We start from the raw sequence: 25,835 nt of genomic DNA on the forward strand, positions 1-25,835 counted from the left end.
CTTTACCATATTTTCCTTACTCTCTAATACCCTTAGCACTTCTAGAATAACCTCCTTCTCTGGTAGAAACAGATTTTTATCAGCCAAAGGAAATGAAATTAGAGCTATGTTTCCTAATATTGTTTCTCCCTTTTTTCCCAATAGTAAATGAGTGAATCTGATGCACTTTGATGCCCTTTATACTAGTGAGCTAGCTTCTCAAGGTGCCCAAACCAGAAATCCTGCTTTTAAATGACATGTTAAAAGTTTGTGTTGGTAAATAAAGCATTTGAGGGTATGAATTCTGGCGCCCGACTACCTGGATTTGAATACCAGGTCTAATAAATATTTAGCTGTAGCCTTGTATGAATTACTTCTCCCTGTCTTAATTTACCCATATATAAAGCAATGTTTTTAAAGGGATTATACATATTGATATTTGTGACCTATAGCCTACTAAGTACGAAATAATTTATTAACAATAATTAATAAAGTATAAAATAAATGCTGATATACTACTTCATTCATAGGTTTAAATAATTTTTATAATGATTCAGCTTTTTATTCACTTTTCTTTTATACCCTTAAAATAATTATTTTCTTACTCCTGGTTCTACCCTCCTGGACTGTCAGAGTACATTAAGAGAATAATCACAGTGAAAAAAACCTCTGTGATTACCAAAGGCTTTAGACAGGATAACAAGGGAGGTGATTCTTTACAGTTGCATCTGTAGGGAAAAGACAGAATCTTGATCTGTGGCTCGTATCAACAAAGATTTGTTTTCCTAATAAAGATAGTAATAATCATCATACATACATTTATAAATATCAATATATGTACCTAGCATTCTGATATTCATTACAAATTTGTTTTAAAAATAATTTCAAGTGACTCTCTTCCCAAAATGTAAAAAAAAAAAACTAGGTTAGGGTAGTGAAAACATAAGTTAAAAGTTGTATGGAAAAATAAGCAATTGAATGTTTTTATTCTGTTTACAAGTACACTAAGAGCAAATTTAGGAGAGTGATGGGGAGACATACACAAAGAAAGAAAGAGAGAAAGGAGGGAGGGAAAGAGGATGGATTTATACAAATTGAAAGAGCTAATGCTGGTTAAAAGGGTGTTACGCCTCATTTGGTCAGGTTTATAGATCATAATTCTTTCACTGATGCTTTCATTTATTCATTCGAGCTGTCTAAAACTGTTGAATTGAGGAATGCAGAAGTTTATTTGTTCTGGAAACAAATGGTTACAGATTTTTTTTGTTTACTTTCTGAAGATACTTTGTAAGTTTTTGGTTGTGACTCAAGTTGTGAATCAAAAATGAGAAAAATAGATTCATAAATAGTTAAGCATATCCCTTTAAATACTTTTTCTAAGTGAACAATGCTTCAAATGTGTAATTCCCTTTAAGGGGATATTTATTCCTATATTACAATGTGCTGAGTCAAGTATGAGAATAGCATCAAATTCCAACACTATTCTCTTCTGAAATCCCAGATCATTTTGTCAACACATTGTGACTTACCTCATTCTCCATCCTTTGACAGTTGCTGATATGTGTGTCTCATATCCACTTATGTTTTATAAACCACTTGAGGACGTAAAATCTCTTTATGTCTACTTCATCTTGGAAACCTCTGCCAATAGCTGTTGGTCTTTTATACTGGGTACTCAGAAAGTATATGGAAATGAAAATCATGTAAGAATATATATGATGGTAAATGGTTAGTACAAGATAAACCAAGTTGTAATGATCAAACAGCCCTCAATATAAAGGTCAAATATAAATGTCCTAACAAATGACCCATTTTATTGAATTATTTTTATGAGAACTTGAAACATAGCAACTAAATACAGCAAGTTATATTACTAAGTATAGTAAGTTATTTTACTAAATATAAAAATATAGTAACTAAATATACTAAGCTATTTTATAGAATATGCAAATCAAAATTTTCCTGGCTTTAAAGAAACCAGGAAAACTTGTTTTTCTTTCTAAATCGCAAATTAATGACTAATTTATTTTAATAAGATAAAATTTATAAGATAGTTCTCTTGTATTCTATCCCAAAGGCTGGCACTGTGGGGTAGAAAATAATTTTCTTATAATATACAGCAAGTCAAAATGCTTGAAAAATAATTAATATTTTCCTCTTTTTGTCGTAACTTAAATAGTTTGCCTTGGAAATTTAAGAGCCCAGGCCTAGTGACAGTATTTCCAGCCTACATTTTTTTTAATGAAGAAAAGAGTTACCACAAAGTTAATAGCCAAGAAGCACTTAGAAGCCCTGGCACAACTGCCCAATATATGAACTAATGTTCCTAGTAATAATGCTTTCTCATCAATTACATTTAAACACGAAGCCCTTGCCTGTCATTAAGAAAATATGTTTATTTTAAAATATCATTAAGTAGATTTTTAAAAATAGAGATATAACTTTAAGCCACGAAGCAAATATTTAACATTCTTGCTAGGAATATTCTATTTACATTTGATCACATGTGATGTGATACTACATTTTGACCTGCTTACTAGAAGTAAAGCCACACTTTTTGATGAAGAACATATCTGAAATATTTAAACCATTTTTACAAAGGATTTACATATGTCAGTGTTAAATTTTATTTGAAAAATCCACTGATAGATGTGTTGCCATCTCAAGAACAAGAGTAAAATCTGGAAGTTTTCAGTTTATTTGAGCCTATAAGATATTTTAATGGAAATAATCCAATACAATCAAAATGTTAATTATTAAAAGGTCATGTTTATGTGGGAATAAAACACACCTTCTTCTTCAGGTAATCAAAGCTAAAAACAGAAATCTCTGGAAAAGCAAAGCAGAACTTGATTCAGATGCTGTAAGTCAAGAGCCAGATACATACTTCTGGCCCTTGTAGAAAGAAATTATTGCTTTAAAAATAAAGGACAAAGAGATAAGCTTAAATAGAAGCCAAAATAATGATATTCCATGAATAATGGCTCCTGTGATGAAACCTGAGAAGCCAAAGGCAAGAATTCTTTTGAAGTCTCAGTTTTCTCATTTTCTCATGGCTTAGCATAATGCAAGTCCTGTGGGATAACATAACATATAACATACCTAATAGATTGAAAACTGGATTCAACTTAATAAAATTGAAATTTAAAATAAAATTTCCTACCTGGTATTTGGTTGCCTGTGGAGTTCTACATAATACTGAAATTTAATTTCAAACCAAACATGCAGATGAAGAGCAGGAAAAGTAAAATTTTTAATATTAGGAAATGGTTATCATCTAATATATTCAGTTATGATTAATTTCTATAATAACGTTTTGAAAAATATAAGCACTTTCAAAAAGTTCTGATCTAAGTTGATAAATATGGTCCTAATCATAAAGTTACATTAACTCTTCATTTTTATAGACAAGATGAATAAAACAACTTACACATCTCTTTTAAAACACTCATATTTATTAACATGCTATTTTTGAAAATTACATAGTTGTTTTACTCCCTTGATATATAGAATGGTGGTGAAAATAACATATCTAATCATATTTTTCTGATGTTTGTTAAATTTCTATCGCACTAAATTTTCTGAAATTCCCAAGAGAAAATGCTAAATAGAAAGTGTTAATTAGGTAGGAATTAAAAAATTTATCTGTCTGATTAAGCAAATGAACATCACAAGGGATTGAAGGTAGTTAACAAAAATCTTTTGTCTTTTTAATTCTGTCTGTGGAGGAGAAACCAGTACAAATACTCCAAAGTATCATATGCAAGCAATTTGTGGAAATAAATCTGATACATTTTATTGGGATTGTTAGAAATCAGACATAAAGAAGACACTCCCCAGGGCATTTAAAGATGCAAAAGAACAAAGACTTTAGAAGTTTTGACATCTAAAATTCTGATCTAGAAATTGTGATATGTACATGAGATCATTTAATGTGGACTTTAAATTTTTAGAAAAACTTTCAATAAATCACAATTACATAAAATAATGTCTAGGAAATCATGATTTATTATAAGAACATCCCGTATTCCAGCCTTCATTAATTTTGGCTAATTTTGATCATAGGGAAAAAAATCACTTAAAAATTAATGTAAACATTACTTCTCTGCCATTCTTTCTTAATTTTTCATAGAAGAAATTTGGTGCCTTTCAGGCACACTCACTAGATAGCAGCCACACATGTAATCCTTTTTAGGCAGAGGAAAATAAAAAGTATTAGCTCTTAGTACTTGCTATGGCAAATCCAGAATTGACATTACCACAAAACACAATTACAAAAAGAGGTCATTTGCCTGTGTCCAATAACTCCTATACAGTTAACACAATGTATACATTGTGATGAACTGGAAACAATTGTGTAACAAATTCTGGATGAAAAGCTAGAAGATAGTTACTTGATAATTGAAGTGTAGATCCCATAAAAATTTTAACAAGATTCATCATAGTAAATGTTGATGTAGAATATCATTTTATAGAGTTTACTTTCTACTATGTTTTTATATTGTTAGTCTGATCAATAAATTATTTATTTATCCATTCATTTTAATTGAAACCATATTTATGGAATGCCCAGTGCCATGTAATGGCTGCTATGTGTCAATTTTTTACAATAAAAATAATCCTTTCAGGTATCTCAAAAATAAGTTGATAAATAAAAAGTAAATATTAAAATCATTTCATCCCTTTTTGTATTTATGCGTAGTAACTGTATAATTTGATTATTACATATACAAATAGCATTACATTTATTTAATTATGAATTTGAGGTAAAATGCCTGTCGATTTAAAGCTGTACTTTTTTTCTCATATTGAGTTTCTGACTCATGAGTATGTCATGGGTAGCTATTTCACCGGCATCTGTCAAGCAAGTGACATCTATTGCCTATCACCAGGGGTATAAGTCCAAACACCTCTTCTCAGTGCATCTTAGTATTAGAGACATCAAGGAAAACATAATTCAGTCAAGCACTGGACTGAGCAAAACTTTACTCACATAGAGAAAAGACAGAGCAGGATAAGCTGTAGTAGTGGGTGTCAGTCCTCCACTGCCAGAGGGTCTCTCCGAGCAGCTGACTCAAGGCCATTGGCCTGCCTGCACATAGCTTTTTTGCTGAAAAACAAAAGACTGTATTTCCATCCTTTCCTCATAGGGGACAAATGTAGCAGTGGTTTTGGCCAGGTGCCATATGACACAAAGCAAATCCAGCACAGACTATATCACTTAGTAAAGAAGAATCAGAGCCCTAGTCCCTTTCTTATGCAGTTGGATGGGGTTCTGAAGCCTTCATCTATGAGTCTGCCTTTCCTGACAGCATCACTCCCAATTATTTCATGTTGTTATCATAAGAGCTTCTCTGATCTCTCATCAACATGGTGGCCTCATATTCTCCATTCTTAAATTCTTCTTCCTTGGGCACTGAACACATATTTTTTTTCCTTTTTGTGATTACCTATACTGTCCTTTTGTATTTTGATGAGGTCTGGGTATGATATTACTCAGCTTGCTTATATTTATCTACAGTGCCTACTTGGAAATGCTGCAATTTTCAGACCATGTCTCTACTTGCATCTATATTTTTACAGAAGAAATTAACATCTGACCATTCCAGCACAAATTCCTATTTGATACCTTCCCTCTATAGAAAGACTTTGTTCCAGCTAAATAGCTGACCTTGTTGTACCAAAAGATATGGATATTTAACTCCTGTACTTTTAATAAAGGCATCAGAAATAATCTGACAATAATCCTTCTATATAGCTACATAAATGAGTTCCATAACCCCTAAGTCATGGAGCTTTCCCCTTCACAGAATAAAGTTATTTCTACTTCTTCTTCGGAATTATCAGTATACTTTTTTGTCTCTTGATAACTCTGTCTGGTAGGTTTTTTGCTATCCCTAGGTCTTTGCTTCTTGCTGGACTTAGTATTCCTTCAGGTCAGTCATTTTTTATTATTTTTTGAATCTTAATGTCTAGCTCAGCAGTAGACTCAGAAAAGCTACAACCCCCTAAAAATATCATGGAGTATTACATTAGCTGCATTTATTTAACAATTTTTTTTCTTTAGAAATAGAGTAATAAGTAGAATATTTTATATGGAGATATGTTTGCTCATCATGTCCCAATTTGGTTTAAATCTATTGCTTATCTAATACTCTCAAGGTCTTCGGAGAAGACGCTGTTTTACAGAAATGATGTGTCAGGAGGGGCATCTTTGTAAGAGTCCCTGATGATGTGAGATGAGTTGTTGAAGATCTTGGAAGGAGAGCTACATGAGTGCAAGCATAATGACACAGTATCAATTTGTCTTAAGTTTGGCTTTGCCTCACCGTGAGGGATTTGGAATTTGGATAAAGCATGTGAATGGCCTCCTCTTGTCATGATTCTACATGCCATTATTCTCTAGAATACATACAGCTTTAACTATTTTCTCTCCTAGAAACTGGTCATATGTGTTTATGTGTCTAAATATTGCTTACCTAACTGGGTTGTAAAAATCTTGAAGATATCATTTGGTTGTTTGATTCTTAAGGGATTATAAATCAGTTTTTGTATATATTTCCAGTTCAATATTTTCTACAAAAGGGCGAAAGATTTTACTCCATATTTCTCCTATGGAAAAAATAATTTCTTAGCATGGTGTCTGCCATATGGGTGGGTGTACAGGTAGAAACAAGTACAGATAGAAACAAGAAGAAGAAAAGTTTAATTAAAATGAGAAATGAGTGGTTTCAGAGCTTGGTCATTTAAGAGTTAGATAATCTTGTGCATTTCCCTATAAATGTAGAAAATGATAAACATTTGCCCTCTGCATTTTTCAGGTTTGTTATGAAGATCAAATTGGAGCATGAATTGGATGATTATATTAAATTTCTATTGTAATTTATTTAATGTAAACAATTAGCTGATGATTGCTCAAATTATTCTTCTTTAAAATATCCAAACTTCTATGTTTCCATCTTACTTGTGTGAATCTGTTTGTAGTTGAGCAATGCAATCTTCTATTTAGAGAATTTACTTTAAACTTTAAAAATGTTAATTTAAACACTAATTTACTTTTCTTGCCACCTTTACCTACATACTTTCTTAAGACATTACAACATATTATTTAGTAACTGATTAAATTTTTTTGCATGTATTTGGATTGAAAACTACTTATATGTTTGTATTAGTCGATTTTCAAATAACTATAAAAAAACTACCTGAGAGTGGGTAATTTATGAAGAAAAGAGGTTTAATTGACTCACAGTTCTGCAGGTAGTACAGAAAGCATAGCTGGGAAGCCTCAGGAAACTTACAATCATGATGGAAAGGTTAAAGGAAAGCAAGTATTTCTTTACCAGGGAGTGATAAAGGAGAGAGAGAGAGAGTGATAGGAAAACTGTTTCATACTTTCAAACAACCAGATATCATGAGAACTCACTTGATATCACAAGAACAGCAGGGGCAAATCTGCCTCCATGATCCAATCATCTTCCCTCCGTTCCTTCCTCCAACACTGGGGATTACAAATCAACATGAGATTTGGGTGGGGACACAAAGCCAAATCATATCACTATTGCGGTGGTTCTTAACTTTTTAGCATCCTTCAGAATCATCTGGAGGGCTTTTAAAAGTGATTGTGAGGCCCTTCCATCAATTTCTGTTTCTGAAGTTCGGGGTAAGATGAAGTAATTTTAATTTTAGCAAGTTGCCAGAAATTTGGTAATTTGTGCTAGTATGGAACCACATTTGAGAATCATCATTCTGTCATAGTCTCCCTATAATTTACTTCTCTGAGATTAATTTCTCACCTTTTTGATCTATACCCTCCCTATCTCTGTCCTATATTTAAAAAATATTTTCCTACATTATTGTACATAGCTATGTTTTACCCTATTATCATGTAAAATTTAAAATAATGCTAAAACCATGATGCAACAAAACAATAGATACTCACGAAAAGACTGGCCTTGTCTTCATTTTTGTAACTCAAATAACTGAGCTACTAGTTTTTCTCTGCTGACATACACCCAAATTCAGATGCAACCTCAAATTTACAGGCCATTTGTCAGGACCTGATTTTGCTCTCAAGAAACAATAATATAATTGGGGAACAATTCCTATTTTTGACATGAAAAGTAATAGCTATGCTACTGTAGAGTGAGTCAGTTGGATGGATTTATATCTTAGGGAGAGTGTGAACTGGAGTAGGGGTGAGTTTTATAATGGGAAGAAAGAGAGTTGGCATGGTCAGCAACTGTAGCTTAGTTATACTTCTGATTTATGTAAAGAGATGATTTCTGCTTTATTTCAAAATATAAAAAGGGCGCTAACATAAAACAAGAAGCAATTTGTAAGGATCACTAAATATAACATTAACTATGGCTCTGAACTTCAGAAGCAATTCTGAATAGACATTTTATAATTAAGAAAGGGTACTTTTATCTAGAAGAACAGTGTGTTGCAAAACCAATAATGACCTAACTGGCAATTCATTAGTTGTCTTTCTTCTTATAAATTCAGAAAAAGCATAGTTCAATTTGGCTGTCAAAAGGAAATGCACAACACAAAAAAAGGCATGATTAGCAGTTAATTTAAAGTAACTGAAGTGTATTAGCCCTAGTTAAGTGAGCAGTTTTACTTTTGTTGCTGTTTTTAGTAATCACACACGTAAGAGTCATTTAAAAGTCAATCTGGTTGGTTTAGTGCATGCTTTTTTATTGTGTTTTTCTTTGCCAGTGTGCACATTTACCCTTAAATGGTTCACATCTGTTCTTCGTAATTTATTGATTATGTGAAGGCCTCAGTGTCCTCCCCATTTATTTTAAAAAGACACTAAGAAGCTTAATCTGCATGAGATTTAAAGAATAGTCTAGATTTTGAGGTTATTTGATTACTTACAGACTCTCAATACAAGTGAATATCAAATCTTTTAAAAAATGATAAATATATAAAATATGTTCAGGTTATTTTCTATAGTCATTTAAATTTAGACTGTATAATTTGATGGATAGTCCCTCATTTTTTCCCAGCTATTGCCATTACTTGACTATTTTGCTTTCTAGCCATAAATAGACTTGATTCATAGGAATAAACATGTGCCTCAATCTCAAGACAGACCCTGTTTACACGTGTTATCCAGATGGAAATATTAATATTTCTTTTTACATTCTGAAAATTGTACACAGGTGGATGACCAATTATATGATCATTCTTGGTTATGAGGCATGACTTTAGATAACATGATCTCACATCCCTGTGGAAGAACTCTTAGCATAGGTGGCTGCTAACTTTAAATTTGTAGATATCAGATTAAAACTTTAGGAATTAATCTGTGGTTTAAAAACACAATAATTAGAGGATATTCTGTTACACTTTAGATTATATTTATAGTTAACATATTTGTATAGTCTGGTGCATTTAGTTTATTTGGTACAGCACAAAGTAAAATACTAGTTAATCTGTTCCATTGTCACTCTTAGATAAATGCTCTTGCACTAGTGTGACCAACGGTACTTTTTTCTTTTTATGCTAATTAATAGCATCTAGTATTGCCTACTATAGGTATTCAATATACACCTTGTTGATTTCTGTCTGATTCATATATTCAGAGACCTGTAATAAATTTTAATTTTATTTGAGTTACAAAGCCAGGTGCTTGATGGAAGTAAAATTAACCTTACAAGTGTGTAAAACTATTTATCTAACATTATGAACAACTGTATGTTATAGCTGAAATGCTGGATTTACTACTGAGAACTCTAGGCAGTAAGAAGTCTCTGTGTCAATATCCTATACTTGCTCTAGTTGATAAGGTTACAGAGAGATTTGGTGCTGTGGGAAATATGATTAGAAACTGACACTGAGGATAAGAAAAGGAATTGACCTTCTGACTATGAGCATGTTTCTAATGTTCCTGCTCTGTCTTTTTGTTTTAGGTCCCCAAAATGAGATCAGAACATATCCAAGCTGCATAATAAGTAACAGATTATTTTATAGAGAGACTTTGGTTATTACAACCACTGAAAGGACAAAAAAAATCTGTCTGCTTTCTCAGTTAATGATCTCAACATATATTCTCCTTATGCAACATGTAGTTGTCTGCCTGCATATAAAAAATACACTTATATGGTTTCAATAAAACATTCAGTGAAAACTACAGATGATTCAAATATCAAAGAGTGTCATTTTCTTAGGAGTTACTCACAGCAATGAAAAGGGCACATTATACTTACTTAAACGGCTTTCAGCCAATACTCATTACGTTCGACTGTGTAAATATGGTATTATTCTTAGAACTACCACTGTTATAGATATTATTAGCTATCCATTTCACAAATTATAAATAATGGCAAATAACTCTAAAAATTAAGACTGTGTTCTTACACAGACACAGACACATTTTAGTGACTCTAAGAGATATTTGTTCTACATATAGAGCAATCAAACTTAAATGCAGGCATATTTTAAGATCACCTAGACTGTCTGAGTTTATTAGGCTTCCAGAATATCTTTAAGTGATTTCTAAGGAAATCCAGTGCAGAAGCCTTTATATATGGTTATTTTTTTAAAATTTTTTATTGGATTATAGGTTTTGGGGTACATGAGCAGAGCATGCAAGACAGTTGCGTAGGTACACACACGGCAGTGTGCTTTGCTTTTCTTCTCCCCTTCACCCATATTTGGCATTTCTCCCCAGGCTATCCCTCCCCACCTCCCCCTCCCACTGGCCCTCCCCTTTTTCCCCCAATAGACCCCAGTGTTTAGTACTCCTCTTTCTGTGTCCATGTGTTCTCATTTTTCATCACCCACCTATGAGTGAGATAATTTAAAAAATAAACCCAGTTGAGAGGCTGTGTATATTTGTAGTGTATGTTAGAGCAATGCTAAGAAAACTAATATTTCAAAACTTAACATAAAATGATGTTGTATATGCACTGAAAATTAATTCCTTGCCATTGTTGATTACATGAAATCATTGGCAAAAATATCCATTCATAAATTAATTCATAAAATTCATAATAAAATAAAATTCATTTATACAAATAAAAGGGAGAGTGAGAAAGAATGAGAATAAATATCATACTGTCTTATTTATTGCTTTAAGATTTAATTCCTAAGGTATTTTTGCAGTATACTTAATAACATTATTGTCGGACCATTCTAAGTCATAATTGATAAATATGGGAAAAATTAAAGGATTAAGTAGATTTAATATTTATCTGTCAAAAGAAAAGTGTATGTGTAACAGAAAGCCAAAGATTTTTACACTTGAATTACTCTTGAGAAATCCTAAATTTTGAAGAAATAATTAGATAGCCAGTGTTAAAATAAAATTAAACACTCAGATGGCTCCAATGTGTTGGGATTTTAGGTAGGAAAATGGAAGTCAGAGGTAAATAGTAAAACAAAACTTTAGCTTAACTAATCAGAAACTGCCCACTCATCTCTAACTAGGGACTTTCCAATAACTAAGGATCTTATTCAAATAAGGCAAACACCTAGCTGTAGCCAATCAAATGTTTTCTTTGTTTCTGTGCTCAGCCTATAAAAGCCTTCTGCTCATTGTGTTAAAATGAAAATCTCTGGACGTTCTTTTTGTTTTTGTTTTGTTTTCTCCCTGAAAGAGGGTCTCATTCTCTTACCCAGGCTGAGGTGCAGTGTCATGATAATGGCTCACTGTAGCCTTGACCTCCTTTGCCCAAGTGATCTTCCCACCTCAGCCTCTCAAGTAGCTGGTACTCCAGGCATGTAGCACCATGTCCAGCTAATTTTTAAATTATGTATAGAGGTGGGGCCTCCCTATGTTTCCTAGGCAGGCCTCAAACTCCTGGGTTCAAGAGATTCCCCTGCCTCAGCTTCCCAAAGTTCTAGGATTACATGTGTGAACTAAGGCATCTGGTCACCTCTTTCAGTTTAAGTGCTGCTTGATCATCAGTTCTTTAATGCTCACATAAACTTTGTTAAATTTATTTTTGTTTAAAGATTTAAAAGTGGAAACTATTCACACATTTTTTTAAAGTAAGACTATAAAAGTTCCAAATGAGAAAATATGAGTGAGGGAAGGAAGAATGTTGGAAACCCCCACAAACCCTGAGTGATATGTGGCAGATGCTGTAGACAACATCACCTCTCCAAAATCCCGTATTCCCAGAGAATGGAGGGGTGAATGGAAATATAAAATGTTAAACATAAACACCCTACCTATAACATTCCTATTAAATTTTCTATAGAACTAACCAAATGAAACACACACACACACACACACACACACACACACACACATGCATGCACATGCAAACGCCTATTAAAAACAATAGGAACACTTTTGAGAAAACACATTCTGAATTTTTTTAAGGGCCAAATTCTTCATTTAGACTTCTCCAGGCAAAATCTAAACTAATTGAGCTGATGTCAGTTACTCCAGTACTTCTGAGCTATGTAGGTAAAAATATTTTTTTCTTTCTTTCTTTCTTTCTTTCTTTCTTTCTTTCTTTCTTTCTTTCTTTCTTTCTCTTTCTTTCTTTCTCTCTTTCTCTCTCTCTTTCTTTCTTTCTTTCTTTTTTTTTTGAGACGGAGTTTTACTCTTGTTACCCAGGCTGGAGTGCAATGGCGCAATCTCGGCTCACCGCAACCTCTGCCTCCTAGGTTCAGGCAATTCTCCTGCCTCAGCCTCCTGAGTAGCTGGGATTACAGGCATGTGCCACTGTGCCCAGCTAATTTTTTGTATTTTAGTAGAGACGGGGTTTCACCATGTTGACCAGGATGGTCTCAATCTCTTGACCTCGTAATCCACCCACCTCAGCCTCCCAAAGTGCTGGGATTACAAAAAATATTTCTATATAGAACTTATTAAATCAATATTATTACTAAGGATTGTTTCGTCAGGATTTGGTGAACATTCTAAATTAACAGTGTCTATGAGTCCAATAAAATAATTTGTTAACTTCTATTTTGAAGTACTTGCTTTCAGCCTGCTATAGTTAGCTTATAAGAGTGTTACAATTTATTGAAGTTTGCTAAGAAACATCTCTTATTTATCTATCAGCTATCTGAGGGTTATATACACATTAAACTTTCTCTCATAATCTAGAGAAAAAAAAGAGTAACACGTTGTTACCCAGGGTAAACAGAAATGTTAATAGTTTCATTAAAGATTCAAATTTATTATTGTTTTGGAACAACTGTTTACAATATTTATAATTTTCTACAAACAAATATAAAATTAAGTCAGTAAAATTGCTTATGTTTTACTTTATTGGTCTCATTATTAAAGCTGTCACTTTATTATAAAACAAAGCAGTTATCAAACAAACAAAACCAATTAACCAAACAAAATTTTATTTATATTTCCAGTAAAGATGGAAAAAGCACAATTCATCCTACTATTGTCACTAATTTCAACTAAAATTTTTGAAGAAAATGTGTGGGGTCCATATTACATTACTCTAAGAAGTAGGAGACAGTAGGCATGTTGATTAAGAAACAAGTATTTGAAGTACAAATTAGCTGATGGTGAGTTTCTTCATCCCTTCCATACCTCCTAGCTTTGACTCATGACAGCATAAATCCTAGAGCTATGTACTGGGTACAGACATAAGTAAGTACCTCCAGGTGAAGCCTTCCCTCTAATACAAGGAGTGGAAAGGGAACTACCTAGAGGTTACACAGAATAGAAACCATCTCATGAGTTTACCATGAATCTATCAGCTGGTGTATAAGTCTGTTTTCATGCTGCTGATAAAGACATACTCAAGACTAGGCAATTCACAAAAGAAGGAATTTATTGGACTTACAGTTCTACGTGGCAGTGGAGGCCTCACAGTCATGGTGGAAGGTGAAAGTCACGTCTCAGATGGTGACAGGCAAGAGAGGAGAGCTTGTGAAGGGAACCTCCCCTTTTTAAAGCCATCAGATCTTAGGATACTCATGCACTCTCATGAGAACAGCGCAGGAAAGATCCTCCCCCATAATTCTATCACCTCCAACTAGGTTCTTCCCATTACAAATGGGAATTATGGGAGTTACAATTCAAGATGAGATTTGGGTGGGGACACAGCCAAATCATGTCAGCTAGATTGCCATTATCTGAAAGATTAATGTGGAAGATCATGCTCACTCACAAGGTTATTTGCAGAAAGCTCCAGCTCCTTATTATAGAGTTGCTCATAACATGTCAAGTACATTCTACAGAGTGCATGATCCAAGGGGAAAGAAGAAAGACAATGTCCAACATAGAAACCATAGTGTCTTGTTATAACTTCACTTTAGAAATGACACACATCAAAGAAGCTGCAATCTGTTGGTTAAACATGTTGTTCCTAGTATGGGAAGGAACTAAACAATGAGTTTAGTCTGTTCCTGGAGTGCATGGTGGGTCATCTTGTTTTCTGCCTAATACAACTTACAAAGAATTGGTGAAGTCTGACACATTCTCAAGAAAAAGGAAAATCAATAGATGTCAAACTTGAGAAGAATAAAATGTTGAAATTACTGGACCATAAATAACTTTTTTTTGGAGACAGTCTCACTCTGTCACCCAGGCTGCAGTGCAGTGGCATGATCTTGGCTTGCTGCAACCTCTGCCTCCCAGCTGCAAGCAATTCTCCTACCTCAGCCTCCCAAGTAGATGGGATTACAGGCACCTGCCACTACACCTGGATAATTTTTGTATTTTTAGTAGAGATGGGGTTTCACCATGTTGGTGAAGCTGGTTACAGACTCCTGACCTCCAAGTATCCACCTGCCTTGGCCTCCCAAAGTGCTGAGATTACAGGTGTGAGCCACTGTGCCCAGCCACTGGACCAAAACTTTAAAGGGATAACTATAACTGTGCTCCAAGAAGACATGGCATAAACTGTTGAAACACATGGCAAGATAGAAAATCTTGGCAGACAAATAAGAGATTTTTTTAAAAATTTTTTTATTGCATTTTAGGTTTTGGGGTACATGTGCAGAACATGTAAGATAGTTGCTTAGGTACACACATGGCAGTGTGTTTTGCTGCCTTTCTCCCCTTTAGCCACATTTGGCATTTCTCCCCAGGCTTTTTTTATTTAATTAAGAACCAATTGAAAAATTTATAATTGGAGGGATAGCCTGGGGAGAAATGCCAAATGTGGGTGAAGGGTAGGAAGGCAGAAAAACACACTGCCATGTGTGTACCTATGCAACTATCTTGCATGTCCTGCACATGTACCCCAAAACCTAAAATGCAATTTAAAAAAACAATATTTATTTTAAAAATCAAAAAAGAAAAGAAATTGTATTTTTTGTATTGTATCTATTTTAATGTATTAAAAATACAGGGCTAGATAGCAGAAGGGAGATAAGAGAGGGAAGAGTGTATAAATTTGAAAGTACATCAGTAAAAATATTTTAATCTATAGGACTAGGGAAAACACTGCATGGAAATTTAGCAAAGTTTTAGGAATCTGTGAGGACAATATCAAAATGTCTAACATTCACTCCATGAGGATCTCAGAAAATAAGAAGAAATATTATGGCATAGGACAAATTTCAAGACACGAGGCTGAAATCTTTCTAATTAGGCAGAAGACACAAAATAATTTAGTGAGCGCCTCAGTAAAAACCGAGCAAGAGAAATCAGAAGAATCCTATGCCTACTGTATCACAGTAAAACTGCTAAAAACCAAAAAGGTAGAAATAAATATCTTGTAACATTTAGAAAAAAAGATACATTGTATATGAAATAACAATGACTCAATGACTGTACATTTCTCATAAGAAATCATGTAAACTGGAACACAATTTTTAAAGTGCTGGTTGAAAAGAACTGTGAAGCCAGAATTCTATAGCCACTAAAAAAGAATATGTAATTACTGTTAGATATAAAAATAATATATTAATATATTTTCATACTGCTATAAAGAACTGCCTGAAACTGGGTAATTTATAAAGGAAAGAGGTTTCATAGACTCACAGTTCAGCATGACTTGGGAGGCCTCAGCAAACTTATAATCACGGCAGAAGGGGAAGGGGAAGCAAGGCATCTTCTTCACAAGGTGGCAGGAAGCAGTGCCAAGTGAAGTGAGGGCAGAGCCCCTTATAAAACCATTAGATCTCATGAGAACTCACTCACTATAATGAGAATATCATTGGGGAAACCACCCCCATGATTTAATTATCTCCACCTGGTGTCTTCCTTGACACCTGGGGATTATGGAGATTACAATTCAAGGTGAGATTTGTGTGGGGACAAAAAGCCTCACTATATCAAATAAGCTCAAGGGATTCATTGTACAGCCTGGTGACTGTAGCTAATTTTGGCATATTGTGTTATTGGAAAATGTAAAGATAATGGATAAGTGTTCTGACTGCACCTAAATGTCAATTTCTAAGAAGCTAAACATATACTTACCATATGACCTAGAAACTACAATCTTGGGCATTTATTTCAGATAAATGAAAACTTCATATCCACACATAAACCATACGTGACTATTGATAGTCACAACAGTTAAAATTGAAAACAACCTATATGTCTTTCAACAGATTACTGGTAAAACTGTTTAGTTGAATATACATTTATTCATCCCATTAAAGACCACTCTATAGTGAAATGGAATGAGCAACTGATACATGTATGAATGTGTATGTGATTGCATGTATGTGATACATGTAAGAATGTACTGAATATTCATTGGTACATTGAAATATGCAAGACCTGTTGGATGGATCTCAAGGAAATTATGCTGAGTGAAGAAAAGTGTATCTCAAATGATTAAATAGGGTATGATTTCAGTTCTTTAACCCAAGTTTTCCATCCCATAGCCCATGGACTGCATGTAGCCCAGGACAGCTTTACAACTTTTGAATGTGGCCAAACACAAATTTGTAAATTACTTTCTCAAAACATTATGTGACTTTTATTTTATTTTATTTTATTTTTGAGATGGAGTCTTGCTCTGTTGCCAGGCTGAAGTGCAGTAGTGCAATCTTGGCTCACTGCAACCTCTGCCTCCCAGGTTCAAGCAATTCTCCTGCCTCAGCCTCCCAGCTAGCTGGGATTACAGGCATATGCCACCAAACCCAGGTAATTTTTGTATTTTTATTAGATACGGAGTTTCACCATGTTGGCCAGGATGGTCTCAATCTCTTGACCTCCTGATCCACCTGCCTCAACCTCACTAAGTGCTGGGATTACAGGCATGAGCCACCAAGCCCTGCCTATTATATTTTATTAGCTCGTCAGCTATCATTAGTGTATTTTATGTGTGGCCCAAGACAATGCTTCTAGTGCGGCCCAGGTAAGCCAAAAGATTGGACACCCCTGTAATCTTTTTGAAATGACAAAATTGTAAAGATAAAGAATTTAGTATTTCTGTAGATTGGCAAAGGGGGCAAGGAAGTAGCTAAGGCTATTAAAGGATATTACGAGGAGCTCTTTTGTATATTGACTGTGGTGGTAATCACATGAATCTACACAAGCAAAGAAATTGCCTACACCTAAACACACACGTATGCCTGTGCGTGCACGTGCACACACACTCAAGAGTGTCACAAATTCTGTTTAAGGCAAAAATATTATATCTGTCGATTTCATGGTTGTGATATTGTACTACATTTACATAAGATATCACAGTTAAGAGAAACTGTGTGGAAACACATTCAAATTAACTAGAGTGTCATTTTCTCCATTAAGTTTTTCTAGATCACATGCAGAAGGGAACTGATTAATTCTCTTTAATAGCTGGCACAATCTTAAAAATCCATCTTTTCTACTAAACTTCTTTTGGAAAGGTTGTATTCATTTTTTATTCCCAGAGCTCAGCACTGCATTCCAAGAATCTAGACTGGCATGGTATTAATGCTCCATAAAGATTTCTTTAACAATTTTATAAATAAAATAATAAAATTCTGCAAAATAAAAAAGTACACTGTGTGGTTTTTCATGCTTATTGAGAGATAGATAAAAAAAATTTAAGAGAAGTACTTATGGGTTAAAGTCTCAGCTAATTTTTTTTATTGCATTTTAGGTTTTGAGGAACTTGTGCAGAACATGCAAGATAGTTGCATAGGTACACATGTGGCAGTGTGATTTTCTGCCTTCCTCCCCTTTACCCACATCTGGCATTTCTCCCCACGCTATCCCTCCCCAGCTCCCCCCACCACTGTCCCTCCTGTATTCCCCCAATAGACCCCAGTGTGTAGTGCTCTTCTCCCTGTGTCCATGTGTTCTTATTGTTCATCACCCGCCTATGAGTGAGAACATGCGGTATTTCATTTTCTGTTCTTGTGTCAGTTTGCTGAGAATAATTTTTTTATTAAGTAAATTAGTCTATTTATCCATCATAAAAGAAAGATGACAAATGGAAAAATGGTCAGTACTATGTCTCAACTAGCTACAAATGATACAAGTATCTAATTTCTATTAAGGTGAGCAGAGAAAATCAAACACACAGCTGGTGCTATGCTGTTGTTATATATTTCCAAAGTAATTTCTCATCCAAGAGAAGAGATTTTCCTCTGCAACCAGACTAGAGGAGGTCCATGGTAAACGTAATATATAAATTATGTAGACCCTCCTCACTTCAAAGTGAATTATTTTATGTGATCTTGGGTATCCATTTTAAGAATAAGAAATGAAAACGTGTATTCTATGTATCACTATACATTTGTAATGAAATATCCCCTTTTGCTCCTATTGGTCTGATAGCAAGACCTGAAAGATATAAATAAATGACAGTAAAAACTCCTTCACCTTCAATAATTCAGATTATGTGAAATTTATGAAGTGTACTTAGTTCCTATATTCTTTTATCTTCTATGCCAATTCATTTCCAGAGACTTTATTATGATTCATATATTTTAGGCTATTTTCTATGATTCACAACTATTAAATATTCCTTACCTCATTCAGGTTATTTTGAAACTTTTTAAATTCAATCAAAGCAGAGTAAACAATATAAGATTGTATGTAATGAAAAATCATGTTAGAAAAGCTTACCAAATTTCTAATCTTTTGACTTAGAATATGAATGTTACAGTTTACAAGTTTGTTAGACTACAGAGGATAATCATGGATGTGACTTGATTTTCTAATATGTTTTAGAATTTATACATTTAGTTTAATTTTTTTAAAAAGAAGATTATTAACAAGGGCACCTCTGAATGAAATTTTAGAAAATAAAAAAACATCACTGTAAACAGCACCAGATAAAAAAACAAAGCATTGATGAAGATCATACTTGGGCTGTATCTAATCTCACTTTATTCCACCACTACCACCACCACCAAAGATAACCACTGTTAGAACTTCTAACACACTAGAATAACCTATCTTTGCACTTTATTTTAACGAAATTATGCAATAGATATAGTATTCTCCTCTATGAGTATACCATCATTTACTCATCAAAATTATTCTGGATACCTATTTGGGTTGTTTGCAGTTTGAGATATTTTGAAGTAATCCTATAAACATTCTTATGCATATCTTTTAATAAGCTTAACTTTGCATTTTTGTATGGCTTATACAAGGTAAATAATTTCTAAGTAATGAGAAATGTGTAGGTTTATTATTGTCAAATGCTGTCAAAAAGTTACCTAGAGAGATTGTAACAATCTATTCTCTAACTTCACTGTAAATACAATATAATCATAGAATAAAATATCTATTCATTGTTTGAGACTTCAGGTGAGCCCATAGAGATATTCTATTGAAGTTTTAATTTGCATTGCTACAATAATGAATCAAGTTCAGCCCCGTTATATACGTGTATTATCTATTTGGGTATTCTCTTTTATGAAGTGCAGGCTCAAATCCCTCAATTTTCTATTGCGTTATCTGCCTTTGTTGTTTTCTTGTTGTTACATATATTTTCTAGGTATACATTTTTTCCTCCCATTCTGTGACTTGTCATTTTATCTTTGTTGGCATGTTGTGTGTTCTCTTATTATTTTTCAACATTTTAACATATATACGCATAATTTATGTATTTTATCATATATACACACAATTCATGTATTTTATTATATACACGCACTAAATTGACAAATACAAATTGTATGTATCTATGGTGTACAATGGGATGTTTTGATAAATAAATACATTTTTGAATGGCCTATTCATCAGTTTATATTCTTAGCAGTTTTTGTGGTAAGATCATTTAAAAGCTCTCTTAACAGTAACAAGTAAATGATATATTGTTATCTACTCTCTGCTTAAATGAATTAGACTTTTTAAGATTCTACCTGTAAGTGAAGTCATGAAGTATTTGCTTTTTTATGCCTGGCTTATTTCACTTAGCACAAAACTCTGCAAGTTTATCTATATTGTCACCAATGATGGAATCTTCTTCTTTTTAAAAGTTGAATATATTTCATTGTTCATATATATATACACCACGTTTTCTTTATTTATAATCTATTCTTGGGCAGTTAGATTGAATACATATCTTGATGATTGTCAAGAAAGCTGAATGAACGTGAGAGTACAGACATCTATGACATACTGATTTCATTTCCTTTAAATTTATTTCCAGAAGTGGAATTTCTGGATCATGTAGCTGTTCAATTTTCCATTTTTTAAGGAAATGCCATACTGCCATACTTACTATACTAACTTACATATCCACCAAAAGTGTACATGAGTTCTCATTTGTCCACATCATCACTAGTGTGTTTGCTTTGGCAGCAACATATAAAAATTGTTATAATTTTCAAAAACATAACTGTCTTACAAATTTAGGCTAAATTATCATTAGGGGATGGCATGAAGAGAAGGTAAACATGAAACAGAATTGTGGCACATTTTTAAATCTATGCAACTGAAATATGTAATGGATATATTGAATATCCACAAGGGGAGCTTAGTATAATTAATTATGTCATTTTAAAAAAACTATTTTATTTTACTTTATTTTTTTGAAACAGAGTCTCACTCTGTCATGTCACTCAGGCTGGAGAGTAGTGGTACCATCCTAACTCACAGCAGCTTTAATTTTTGAGCATAAGCAATTCTCCCATTTCAGCCTTTCAAGTAGCTAGAACTCCAGGCATGTGCCACTATCCCTGGTTAAATGTTTAGAGATTATTTTTTAGAGAAGGATTCTCACTATGTTTCTCAGGCTAGTTTTGAACTCCTGGTCTCAAATGATCCTTCCACTTCAGCCTCTGAAATCCCTGGGACTACAGGCATAAGCCATCATGCCTTGTCCTTAAAATATTTTAAATGATTATGTGTTGTCTTTCTGATATTTATTTTTCCTAAAAATCACACAAAGCTATTATAAAATGCAAAATAATAAACAACTTTTATTTCTGGCAAAAATAAGCAGCGTTTGCTTCAACATGCAGAATGTAGTTGTGGTGTCAGTGGCTGGCAGTAACTATTACACATGTGCAAAGATTAGATAGTCATTAGATTTCTTTAAATCAAAATTCCATCTACTGAAAAATGCGAATATTTATAATTTTACTAAAATTAGCCAAGATAATAGGTGCAATGTGAAAAGTAGATTGCTTTCAACTTAGGTGGTAGCTACTATATTCTAACAACAACTGCCCTCTGTGAGATATGCTGAAATACTCTTGAAATTCACTATAGTAGGACATGATTACATATAAATAAGTATTGTGAATGTAATACCATCTGATACCGAAGAAGAATGAGAAGCATCATCTACACGAATGATAAATGTGAATAATTGCCTCATTATTTGTTGAAAGAATCATACCTGAAGGAAGGTCATTTATATTCTTTGCCAAATTAATACATGTATACATAGCCTTACATAACTAACATTTCTACAATCCCAGCTAATAGAGAATCATGCAAATCATTCAAATCATGGCTGACATGCAAAATGTTTTGTCTAAATTTCACTGTTTTACATTATCTTCAAAATGCCCTTTAAAGAGTAAGTGTCCAGAGTACAGACATACTCCTTGCTTGAATAATTTATAATTTGCAGGGACAATGCCAATGATTGTTAGTAAAGCCAATATTGGATTTGAGAGCTCTTCACCCCCACTTCAAAGCATTAAAATAGTTTTACTCCTGTGTTGGCCTGCTTTATGCCAATATTCTGCTTAGTCTCTACAAATAGAAATCCATCCAACAAGGGTGATTTTTCTTGGCACCAGGTGCTTGCTGTCTCTGTTGGTATATGAATAATATGTTTAGGTTCTAAATGTTTATCATATAATTCATTTTACCTTGGGAAATACTGAAATATGTGGAGGCAGAGAGACAGAAACTAGAGATATATTGCGTTTGGGCACTTTTTATTTAGGATTAGCAAAGCTCAGACAAATACCACCAAAAGCGTATTTGCTTACAGTCTGTATAGACTAGCATGAGCTTTATATTAACATATGACTGTTCAATCTGAGATGTCTTATTAGGAGATAAGTATTTTTATAGAAAATAATAATGCTGCTATTTATTAGAAGTAGTTATGTGCTAGATACTTTAAAAAGCATTTTATCAATACTGTCTAATTCAGTCCTTTGCAAAAATCTGTAAAGGAAGGTACTACTATCTCTGATACTTAGAAAACATAGAACATAATAGAATAATTAATAAATAAAACTAGATTACATAGCTAACTGATGGAAGAGTCAGAATTGACTCTCGCAGTGCACTCTGCACTCTTTCTATTACCTTAGAAATTTAATTCTGATGTATTCCTGGTTGTACACTAAAAAGTGTAGGGAAACACACAATTTATTTCTATTGAAAAGTTTGCCCAATCTGGGTTTTATTCTAGAATCTGATGATATTTTAATGCATTGTTTTAAAAAATATTCTAAATATTTTGTTGTATATTTATGTTTCATAGATAAGATTAAGGAAATAGACATTCCTATGTTTGAACTTTTTCAATGTAATTTTATTTTTCAAAAATTTTAAACTTTTGACGTGTTTACACCCTTTTCTGATTAAATTTCCCGGAAATTTTTACTCTTACCCATTTGTATACTTGTTCATTTTGTTCCATTTTTGGATCAAAGTTTCAAATGGCTATCAGGTGATTTGTATAATTATTAACTAACGTCTTTACTCTGTGGCACACAGAAAATTAATTGTATACCTCATTCTTGCTCTATTTACTTGCAGCTATGTAAACTAATCCTTTATTATTATTATCTGTAAATATTCGTTCGTATTTAAAAAGTAAGACATTTTAATAGATAATTTAAATATAATTATTAATTTAGTGTTCTACTTTTGAATACACAAACTCTATGCAATAAAATTACCCTTTCCCCTATTGATTCCACTGACTAACAAATCTCGGTTCATCCCCCTAAAACAAAAATTAACAATTAAAACTAATTTTTTCTGTCTTTGTTTTTTTTTTGAGACGGAGTGTCGCTCTTGTTACCCAAGCTGGAGTGCAATGGCACAATCTCAGCTCACCACAACCTCCATCTCCTGGGTTCAGGCAATTCTCCTGCCTCAGCCTCCTGAGTAGCTGGGATTACAGGTACGCACCACCATACCCAGCTAATTTTTTGTATTTTTAGTAGAGACGGGGTTTCACCATGTTGACCAGGATGGTCTCAATCTCTTGACCTCGTGATCCACCCGCCTTGGCCTCCCAAAGTGCTGGGATTACAGGCGTGAGCCACTGCGCCTGGCCCTAAAACTAATTTTTTTATTTCCTCTTTATCTCCCTATTTAATGTTGCTGTAGTTAACACTATAATAGAGAAATTCATTCATTTTGGGAAACGTGATACATTTTTTCTAAATTGCAAGTGTAAAGTTTTAATTTTTCCATCCAGAAAGGCACATTTAAGATATCTTCCATGTTTAGATTCCTTTTTTAGAATTTTAAATGAGAAAGTGCTCCTAAAATAACTTTCTTTACAATTGAGCAATGAGTTTTGAAAGTCATTCTCTTCCTTTATTTTCATTATACTTTAAATTCTCAGGTACATGTGCATAAGAAGGCAACTTTGACATTATTTGAAAGTGAAAGCATTAATTCCTTGAAAAGCAAACATAAGTAGCACAGATTTGGAAGCAGTATAGGATAGGATGATCAGTATGAAAAGCAACAATATCAAGCAAAAGAATTTATAAGTTTCTCAGACAAAGAGATAAACAGTTGAATTCAGTGGAGAAAGCAAGTAACAACAATAAAGAGACTTGAAGTGGTTTGGTTTGAATTTGAAACAAAAGGGATTTTAAAAACTGAGTTTTAGCAGAATGAAAAAGAGGATTACTGTTGAATCTCTAGAAAAGGCTTATTTATTATTGTTTTACATTCCGGATTACTTGAGCAACAATGATATGATGGAAATTGTATAAGACAGTTTATGTCCCATTTATAAGGTTAGTAGGAATAGGAGTCATAGATAAAAAGCATCAATTTAGTACTGAATACAGTTGAAAAGTATGAGATAATAGAGCACTTACGTTTTTTTTTTCTTGAAGCCAATTTCAAATAGAAAATTGTTATTGAAAGGATTCATTCATGAGTCACACATAAAGGGAGGAGATGTGAATGAAAAAATAGAAGCCATTGCAGATTTGGAAGCAGTTTGAAAGAATGAAGAAACACTGTTTGAAGAAAACCTATTAAGAAAAGCCACTCTTTAGGTAGGTTTAAATTTGTCTAACACATGACAAGAGGAAGAAGAAGAAGAAGAAGGAGAAGAAGAAGAAGAAGGAGAAGGAGAAGGAGAAGGAGAAGGAGAAGGAGAAGGAGAAGGAGAAGGAGAAGGAGAAGGAGGAGAAGGAGAAGGAGAAGGAGAAGGAGAAGGAGAAGGAGAAGAAGGGGAAGGGGAAGAAGGAGGAGGAGGAGAAGAAGAAGAAGGGGAGGAAGAGGAATAGGAAGAAATAAAACATATTATGGCCCACCCATACTTAAAAACATATGACTAAATCTGGCCCGTTATGATTTATTTTTAAGTAATTGAGAATAGCCAATTGGCAGAATCCAACCAATTGAGTTAGGATAACATCCCATGTTACTAACTACTGTGTAAAAAACAAAACAAAATGGGAAAAGAAAAATAAAACATGCAGATAAGTTTTCAACTTAAGAGCTGCACCAAAATTCTCAGAAAATTTTACTATTGACTGTTTTACTATTTTATTGGTAACATGAAAGTTTTCAATGAAAATCCTTTGATTTGACACTTTCAGTAAAAGTCAGCAACTGCTTATTTTTTAAACTCCATTTTCTACATCTCATAGACAGATTGTTCGGTTTGAACACTGGATGTCTAGAAGTGGAAATTCTGGAATGTCAATACTATTCTGTTTATCACTTCATTCTCCTTATTTCTAATATATCCCCCAGTAAAGTCATGATAATGAATCTATTTATTTATCTTCCCTATGCTCTAAATTACCTTTCCTCTCTTTTAGAAGAGTAGGTAATTAATAAAAGAATTTTTTTTTGAGACGGAGGTTCGCTCTTGTTACCCAGGCTGGAGTGCAATGGTGCAATCTTGGCTCACCACAACCTCCACCTCCTGGGTTCAAGCAATTCTCCTGCCTCAGCCTCCTGAGTAGCTGGGATTATAGGCAGGTGTCACCACGCCCAGCTCTTATTTTTGTATTTTTAGTAGAGACAGGGTTTCACCATGTTGACCAGGATGGTCTCAATCTCTTGACCTCGTGATCCACCTGCCTCAGCCTCCTAAAGTGCTGGGATTACAGGCTTGAGCCACCTTGCCCGGCCGAAAAAAAAGGATTTTTATAATTAGTCATTATTCGAATGTACCCATTGGCACTTTACTACCTCCCTGGTGGCTGAAGAGGCTTCCAAGTACTCAGGTAATTTAAATAATGATATGTATGTATGTATGTATATGTATATATATATATAAATTTATATATGGTATATATATACCCCTGTATATATATATGCCTGTGTGTATGTGAATTTA

This window comes from Callithrix jacchus, chromosome 12, assembly GCF_049354715.1.
Source record: "Callithrix jacchus isolate 240 chromosome 12, calJac240_pri, whole genome shotgun sequence".
Lineage (NCBI taxonomy): Eukaryota > Metazoa > Chordata > Mammalia > Primates > Cebidae > Callithrix > Callithrix jacchus.